This window comes from Phaethon aethereus, assembly GCF_964289735.1.
Source record: "Phaethon aethereus genome assembly, chromosome: 15".
In the NCBI taxonomy this organism is placed as follows: domain Eukaryota; kingdom Metazoa; phylum Chordata; class Aves; order Phaethontiformes; family Phaethontidae; genus Phaethon; species Phaethon aethereus.
The window spans coordinates 16687445-16697407 of NC_138591.1; positions in this window are offsets into that span (position 1 = coordinate 16687445).

Here is a 9963-nt window from a genome sequence, read left to right on the forward strand (position 1 = left end):
ATTTATTTTAAACTCAGGCTCCCAAACCAACAGAGGATTTTGCTGTGAATCTTGGAGTCATTTCCCGTTAGAGAGAAACTGAAGTTTTATGTAGCCAGTTCATAAATTTAATTTTCCTAGACAGAATCTTGGTATAGTTATCACAGTAAATTGACCATTTTCTTCTAAGTAGGAGACAGCATGTGGAGAAAAACAGAATGTCACATCCTCCACGGCTTTAAATACCTCTCACAGACACATCTGTACTGTCCTATTATTTATGGTGAGTTCCTGATATTAAACTTTGAAACAGATCAGCACTTTTGCGCTTGCAATCAATGTTCAGTGCCTCAGGTAGACCAAGTCAGACACACAAACGATGCAAAACTAGTAATTTATCTGTCTTACTCCTCCCTTTCCAGATTTGTATTTGCCTGTATACAGGCTTCTGCTCTGTTCAACATCTCAGTGTTTCTGATGCTGCTGCTATTGGTGTACCTAGGAGTCAGCTTTGGTATCATTTTGTAAAGCTTGAAAAGTAATGGCTTTGAAAAGAATTTCTTTTACTATAGTATTCAGTTCATTTTGGAAGATTTTAGGACACAACAGATCACAAAGCTGGTCAAAATAAACTAAACAGCAGCACTTACCTATCCACTTAGATGCCAAATCTATAGCCCAACTATGCCCTTCAAGTAAGTGTGGATCAGCAAAATAGTACAAAACAGCACCAGTAAGAACGAAAAACCTGGAAAACAGAAGGAAAAGGTTAGATTTTGTGTGTTTTGTACTGACTGCTCTTTATGCTCAAGTTCCAAGTTGCAGGGGGAGGGAGACAGCAAGAGCACATGCTCTAATGGTGCCATCTAAAGTTCTGCCACTTCCATTGACGTGTGTACCTGAAACAGGTAGGCGGTTAGATGCGTTGCTCAGGGCCTGCTCAGCTCAGCAGTGTGTCCCCAGAAGTGAGCAGTACCGCACGCCGCTGCAGAAAAAGCCCAGAACCTCTCAGAAGGCAGAATAGGTCAGGCAGGCTGGATAAAGCCCCGAGGAACCTGGTCTGACCCCTTAGCTGACCCTGCTTTGAGCAGGACATTGGTGTAGAGACCTCCTGAGGTCACTTCCAGCCTGAGTATTCCTATGATCCTACAAATAGTCCATCCTTTCCTTTTCCATTTGGGACTAATTTTATTTCCTGGCAACTTTCTTGAAACCAGAACCAAAACAGTTAATTCTGATATCCATCAACATTACTACCATAACCCTCCAGCCATGTAATACCCTCACCTTTTTGATCCTGCCATTTTTAGGCTCACAGGCATTGACTGAATTGAGTTCCCTGGTTTAACTGAAAAAATCCAGGAGGAAGTATCCCTTTTCATCAGTTCTGTTTGCTTCCTTGGTACTTCACTGACTGTCTTCTATTGAGACAAGGAGGACAGAAGCTCCAAATCCATTCTCTTTAGACCACTCAGTATTTTATTAAATTATACGTATCGCATCCTCCAGTGTCTGTGCTCTAAAATAAGAGTCTTAGTCTTTTTTCCGAGCAGAATCTTTCCTGGCCCCTATAACCACCTCCATCAGTATTCCCTGACCCTCCTTCATGCTCCATTGCTTTTTCTGAGACACGTTGACCAGTACTGCAGACAGCAGACTCCTGATACTGCTGATGAAGTTTTATACTGTTCACATTCCTTCCTCATCCAGGCCTCGCAGATCCTAACATCTTCTTTGCTTTGTTCTAAAAGCACCTGCTTGCTGAGCAAACGTTTTACCTGAAGAGAGATGCCCAGGGCTCTGTCAGTATCCGGTATCACTACGGTGTTCCATATGATTTATCTCTTTTTCCACCTCCATGCTCTACACTCCTCTGCACTGAAGTTCATGACCTACTGTGTTACCTGCAGCTCGGAGCCTGCTGGAACCTCCTCTGAGCTGAAAAAGCTGCATCACTGCCCAGTGGGACCACCAGGCACACACCAAAACGGATTCAGAATGAAGCTCTGGATGCTTTTTGCTACCTTTCAGCCAGTTTTCTCTCTCAGGTCGTTTACCATTCACAATAATTGTTCATCTCTGTCACCTTTCCGAATTACTTCTAAGCAAGCTACATTATTTATTCCCTGATTTGTTGACAAATTCAAACCACTCCATTAGGGTACTGAGAGACAGTCTACCGGAAAAACTAGGCTACCATGTTGATAAGATTCTATCAGGTTAAAAATATATAATGACAGACATCAGACATCTACAATAACTTGATGATCATTTCAACCAGCTTAATAGGTACATATAGAAGACTCACTGCATTATAATTACTTCAATCATAGAATCCTTCTTAAAAGAATTAAAAAAACAACAGGTTAAGACATCCACCACCCTCCCACCTTGCAGAGCAGCTTCTCTTTTAACAGCTGAAAACTATTTCTGCCAGCAGTCCAACCACTTGACGCTGTCTCTTCTGAGCTCTCAAATATACAACATCTGGGCCTGCTTGCTTGCCACTTTAAACTGTCTATTTGTTCCAGGAAAATTCTCCTGCCATTTCAGTCTCCAAGAAGATGTCATCATCGTGACTAGAAAGCGTAGATCAATGCTAGGTAGGCCTCAACAACTTGTACCCAGTAGATACCTTCTCCCCTCTTGACATCCGCAGTGGTGCCTCGGTACATATCCTCCTCAATTACTCATCTTTTAAGAAAGTCTGACTCTATACCTTCAAAAAAAGGAAAGTGCCGTGCTACCTTGGGAGCAATTTCCTGGGTTTTGCAAGAAATACTAGGGGAAGTGGGATTATTTAACACTAGAAAGCGAAGCAAAAAGATAACCTGATTTTTTTTTTTCATACATGCCACTTCCTTGTGGTGAAAGTACAAATTACCCCCATTCTGCAGACAGGTCCTCTCCCCCCCATCGCCACCAGTGAAACAGACTAACCGGCAGCTGCATTCCTAACTGGGTGTAGGAAAACACGGTGCTGAGTCTGCAGCGCCCGTCTCCACTAGGCAGGAAACATGGAGCGAGGCTGTGTTTGCGTGCCAGGCAGAGTGGGTTGCTGCAGGAAGGGTGGCACCTTTCTCGGCTGCAGCACCTTCTCCCATTTCCTCCACCAGCAAGATCAACATAGGAGGGGTCCTGACAGTCCTGCATGGCCAGAACTTAAGGGAAAGTCAAAGAATGGAATCAAAGCCACTGATATCACCTCAGTCTTCATAAATGAGTTAACTGCCGTGGCCTGTATGAACCTAGGCGGCTAATTACAGAGTGTTGACAGCAGACAGGATGATGGGATGCACGCTGTTGCGTTGGCACTGAAAGTTTTATTGCCCCTTCCCCTTCTCTTTTTTTGAAAGCTGCAGCCTGAAGATTTGAAGGTTGGTAGCAAAACTTTCAATCAAGCCAGTCCAAATACTGCAAAGGGAAAGAATTTCTGTAGTGTTTGTTCTGGAAACCATACCAGAAGGTGGTCCCTAGGGATTCTTCCAGACCAGATCCTATAAAAAAGTCTTCCTACAGGTTCCTGATGGAGAAGAACCTACATGTCAACAGTATAACTTCTGAAAAAGTGTATTATTCTCCATACTTTCAGTGACTCTCTTCACTAGAGCCTATTCTCTACACGTTCCTGCACTAACCAATACCTTTATCAAGGTCACTACTCTACAAAGACAGAACACTAAATCTGCACAGTGCAGGGTCTCTGTGTTTGTGGAAGTGCAAATATACTAACACTTGAGGACAGCAGTGCTTGTTCTGTGAGGAGAAAACACATGTAAGTGCAGAACAGGAATTCAAAGTCAGGTACCAACCCTCTTGTCTGGTCTCTGCCCAAAAAGGATAACAAAACCAGATGTGGAAATATAAGAAATGACAAATTAACTCAAGTCTATATAAGCAAGGAAATAACAACTAGAAGAATTATAATCAGATTCTAACAAGCAATCTTGGCAATGACCAGTATCAATGTCTACCTGAACTACCCACTTCTGTTACCTGATAGCTCGTCAGAGTACCACGCTCACATTTCTTTTAAAGATCACACCTCCCCTGCTAGTACATACAGTAAAGCGTTTCATAGCCAGTAAAAAATCTGTCACATTCCAGACATGAATTTAAAATCACTACTTACATGACAAAATGCCCTTCTATCTTTCAAAGGCTGTAGAAACTAACCTTACCTTATAAAGCACTTCACCGAAATAGAGATTTTTACTTTATACCTCCTCTGGAAGGATAAAGGGGAAGTGAACATAAAAATAAAAACTAACGGTTGCTCAGGTGCAAATGCTCATGGCTTGTATGCAAACACAGTAGCATACAAGTCAGAAATGTATGCAGCTGGTGTTTCAACAATGCTTATTTAATTTGAAAAGAATAAAAAATTATGAATTTAAACAGAAAAAGACAACTGAGAATTAAGGACTGAATAAAAACATTTCACTAGAGGTGCAAAAAAATCAATAAAGAGACCAATACTTATCAAAACCTAATTTGTTTTTCAGAGAAATAGAAGTAATCAGAGTGATAATAAAAACAAATATGTAAAATAACATCATGATAAGGGAATTGGATAGCACTGAATATATAGAGGGTATCGTATTAAAACGAGGAGGAGGTAAAATTACATACAATTAGTTCTCTGGTCAGAAAAGTTAAGGACTTTCAAAAAGATCTTTTGGTCTACATCAAAACCAAAAAAGAAAAACCTACCAAGGCTGCTAGATCATCATAAAGCAAACTGTAAAACTGTTAATACTGAGAATATGCAGAATATTCTTATGATATCCATGCCGTGACATTGATGAAAGTAGCCTATTCCAACCGTAATCCAAAGCATACTGAACAGCAGCTACTGAAGGTATTTCTGTCAACAGAATCAGATCATTTGCAAGCAGAAGTCACTGTGATTTTTCAAAAAGGACAATTAGGGAAGTAAACACCCATCTTCCAGACTGAGATCAGCACCAGGCAGTTAAAGAAATGGCTTATATGGGAATTGATGAATAAGAATGGATAATAAAATTAGTAACAATCAACACAGTTTTAGGAAAACCAAGAGCCCCTATGTTAAGCTAATACCTTTTTAATGAGACCTCTGTGTGTTAACGGAGGTGTAATTCTTTGGTAAACCATTAAAGAAGTATCAAGGGACAAGATGATGAATTAAAATCAATGCAACACATTTAAAACTATTAAAATGTAGCTAGATACGTTTCAAAATGCAACTGCAAACAGCAGTCATTGAGCACATAGGTTTCTAGTACCATCCCCCAGCAATTAGCTCTCTGCCTATCTTGTTTTCTATTATTTAGACTTAGGAAATGAGTTAGGAGAGACATAAACCACCACTGATCAAACCGTCTGACGATGCAGAGAAACGAACGGTTAGATCGTGTTGATGACAGACAGAGGCAGGAGGATGCAGACCACTTGGTAAACCAGCACAAGGTCCTCGTTTTGGGACAAGGCCATACTTAGAGGATAGATGAATCTATCCTGGGAAGCAATGACTACAAAGGAGTTAGAAGTCCGGACAGATAATCAGAATAATGGCATATGAGTCTGTGGCCAAAGCGATACATATACTGTAACAGTAAAAAGGTTCTATTTCCTTTAAAGTGGTGAAGTTGTTACAGTGAACCTACAGCACGACTCACTCAAAAGGGGATGCGCTGCCCCCAGACCACGCCGCTGCAGCAGCTTAGGAACGGTGACTTTCAACCTGCCTTTCCAGTACCCAGTACATCCAGTACACCCTGCCTTACCCAGCCCATCATTCCTCCAACGTTACCTTATCCCGGGTGTCTGACTCTGCTCTGACACAGATAATTTTGACCATGTCAGACAAGTCTATCATTTTGTAGATCAATAATGGAGTAATCAATGTTATGGATGCTTGTGGCAGGTAAATCAACTGAATAATTAATGAAAAAATTAGTATAAAGAGAAATAAGAACACTTTAATAAGTGTTAATACTTATACTCAAGCCTTTTCTCTCCAGGAAGACTGTTATTCTAAAGGGCATGTTCACTTCAAACAATTTAAGCTCTACCAGTACTACTTCTTCCCAAAAAGTGTAGCTTCTGATTTGTGATTATGTTGAAGCTTATAATCACAAAAGCCAAATACAAAGTGAAATTTAACACAGTATCTTGATTTCCTTACATTCTCCAAAATAGAAAGTTGCTTGCTTTGAAAAGAGATGATGGATTTGAAAAGGTGATGGTGACTCACCATGGATTTCTACAGGTCATCTAATAATGTATCTTTTACACTAGCATTCCATTAATTTATAACAACGAGTAACTTGCTCTCTTCTCAGCTAAAATCACATATAAGACCTATAGTAAAATACACAACATACTACTTTGTGGACATGTTGCTTTATGATGTTTCTGTGCTATCGTATCTGTTCTCCATACTCCAGCGTCCATCATAAAAAGGCTTGGTTTACTGTTCTGAAAATACATTCTACACTTCTTCCTATCAAAATATCTTCTCCTTTTATGAACTTAGTTCCTTCACCTTCTCAATATCCAAATATATTGTTACCTATAGAGTTGGTGTGAGTGCTCTGGGAAACTCTGGTATCGTACCAATGATCTCAAGGATGCATAAATGTGTATCTTCCACTGACTACAACAACAGCAAGAGGTCAGCTCTCAGACAACGATGTCAACTTATCTGTGTTTAGCTTTCAGGAAAATTCTTTCTAGAAACTCTGGAAAAGGGCCTTGAATTCAACCGAGGACCCTGAAGCATGGTTTGAGCTTCACTAGCATACAATAACGTGTCAAACACCCTGTTTAAATTATTACTTTCTACCACCTGACAGTTTCTTTGGAAAAAACCTGTAACGAAAATTGACCCAGTGGGAAAAGCAAATGCTTAAAAGAACTTGAGGTCCATTTTCTTCCAAATGTAAAGCTTATGATACAAATTTTGTTTCTGTTTCCAGTCTACCTCTGACATATGCGTATAGTGTAAAGCAGTAAAATGACTTCTAGCTGTCCAGCAAACTGTTTTAATCCAAACAGCAAAATCAAAGGAGAGAGGAGGGACCAGGAGGAGTTGAAGAATAGGATCTTAAGTAGATCTGAAAGCCAACCACACAAGGGTCTTGTTTTGTAGTTAGAAGAGTGACTGTTCCCAGATCTTTGAGGGTTTATACAGGAGCCAACAGACTGAGTATCAGTCACTGTTACTGCCTTTGAACTTTACTATTTAGAGAGTCGAACTATTTAGTACAAATAATGCATGTTTTTGCCCAGGAAATGTGTAATTTTGGCTTTAAAAACCGCACAGTTAAAAGAAGCACCTGTGTATCTGCAGGATCAGGGACAAAACGTTGTCAGTAAATCAGCCGACACTCGCTGTTTTCCCTCAAGGCGGGCCCATACGCTGTTCCGTGTGCCCCCGGGGCCTGGAAAAGAAAGATAAAATTCCACATTGCTTCATGAAGCAGCTGACAAACTCCTCAGAATTGCCTTCCCTGGTAACACAGCTTGAAAGACGTTTGCTTTGAGACTGGATGCATTAAACGAAGTTTTCAACGAGTCTTCCTAGCAATCAATGCATGCTTAAACCCTGACACCCTCGTAATCGGGCCTTCCATTGAACAACTCTGCCTTTGCTTTATCGCTGATTTTTCTGCTTTTGGTACCACGTTAACATCAAGGATGGAGCTTCACCCAACCGAACAGCTACAGCGCAGCAATGAGCTACGCATCCAAACGCGACCCGAGGTCCCCTAACGTGTCAGCGCTTCAAGGCCAGGCTCAGAGGTGCCCCACGGTTTCTGCTCCCAGCTGTAACGGGCCCTTGAGGGAGAACGTCTGCGCTCACCTCAGGCTCTGCGCCCCGGCAGGGCCAGGGAGGCCTGTGGCGACCAGACCCCACGCCTCGCCCCTGAGCCGCAGCCTGTCCCACACGAGGGACCCTCCTCCCGCTCCTCAGCGGAATGACGTCTCACCACCGACGTCGCACCCTGGGGGTGACGCCAGCCCCAGGGTTCGACACCACCGCCTCCCCGCCAGCAGGTGGCACCGCGCCGCGCTGATGGCGCGGGCGTCATGACGTCACGCCGCCCGCCGCCGCCGCCGCCGCCACGGCTCGCAGGCCGGCGCTGCGAGAAGGCTGCCCCGCCCGCGCGGCCCGCCGCCCCCGCCCGCGCTGACCTCTCCGCCGCGGCACGGGCTCCCGCCGCTCACTCGCGCCCCGCCGCCACGGCGGGGAGCCCCCGATGCGCAGCCGGAGCGCATGCGCGGGGCGCCAACCGTCGCTCTCGCCCCGCCGCGGGCACGTTGCGCATGCGCGCAGCGCCTGTCTGCCTCCCGCCGCTAGGGCCCGCGCATGCGCGCGCGGCGAGGGCCGCACCCTCCCCGCGCAAGCGCACGGGCTTCCCGCCACTGGTTGCTTTGGTGATGTCGGCCCCTCGCCCCGCTCCCTTCGGGACCCGCCGGGGGCGGCTCGCCTGGTCAGCGGGGGACGGCGGCTGTCCGGGGCGCTTCCCGCTCCTCGCCCCGGGCAACGGCCGGCAGCCTCTCCCCGCGCAGGCGGCGGCGCCTCCTGGGGCGAGCCCGGCCTGAGGCGGGCGGTCTGGCGGCCACCGGGGGCGGCCGTGCTCCAGGGGAAGCGGCGGCGGGCCCGGCCGCCTCCCGGCGCGTCGGGGCCTCAAGCCCGGCCCGCGAGAACGTAAAATGCTGGAGCGTTTGATTAGGTTCTCCGACTGTAAATGAGGTGAATAACTACGCTGGAAAAAATACAGTAAAGCATACAGCATAGCATTGCCTAGTAATTTCTTTTTTTTTTTAAATTCGAATCTATATACATACTCATACGTAGAAAAATATAAATAATGGGATAAATAACGTACCGCCTGTTCGTAAGCACTGAACTATCACTAAAAATCACTCATATTTAAAACCTAAGGTACAGGTTGGCAGGCTGCAGCGCAAGCCCACTGTAACTACCGCTGCAGGGTTACATGGAATGCTTAGCTGCTCATACGGAAATTAATGGAAGTGTTGAAACGTCAAGGCGAGCATTTATACCGGATTAAAAAAAAAAAAGCAGATAAGCTTTCACCCAGCTTATCCGTCAAAAGAGAGCGTTGCCTTTTTTATTTCGTATTTCTTATTACCTGGGGATGCACAGGAGAATGGATGCCATTTTTTCACTAAGGCTCGGAGACCTTGTGCTGCATATTAACTTTGGAGTTGCGCTGCGCAATCATTTCCTCCAAATGAATAGTTAATTGTGGCCAAAGGTCTGCAGGTATAAAATCACCAGAGATGAGGTGGGTGTGCGTGGGGCTCGTACACTGGATTTGCGTTTTGAATGCGCCTTTTGTGCTGAAAAGAGGATTTTTCCTCTCAACCCTTGGTATGGATGCGGCAAGAACCAAAATCACTCCTGGGTAACCCATCTTTAAAAGGCCGAGGGAAGAGGTTTAACGGCACACAGAACATGCTGTGGCTGACATTTCTATTAGCTTGCTTCAAAAACATCAAGATAGGCACTTTACTAACAAATACAAAGCACTACTTCTAACTGTGAGCAATAGGATGGCTCCTTTACACATAACATTTATTTTTCCATAATTATAGCTTGATCTGTAATTTGACATCAACGAACAGAACTGACGCTGTCATAACAATGCCTGTTTGAAAAGCTTACAGAAAAAAAATTAGCTACAACTTTTAAAACGCAACAGGCTCCCGAGGCACCATGCTTTTTCACTTCCAGCAAAGCAATTTAATTTTTAACCCATGCTAAATTCAAACAATTTTAGCTGGAAACCCTTAAATTTTAAGCAAAGATTTGGTGCCCTTGGTTATTTTGGCAGGACTGATGGATGTATTTTCTGCGGTGAATCTCCCCAGGAGATGCGATGTGCCCACATCAGTATGAGAACCCAAAACCGATATGAAGAAATCCTTTGGTTTGTGTCTTTCAACACTTCTGCTAGTTTATTCAAG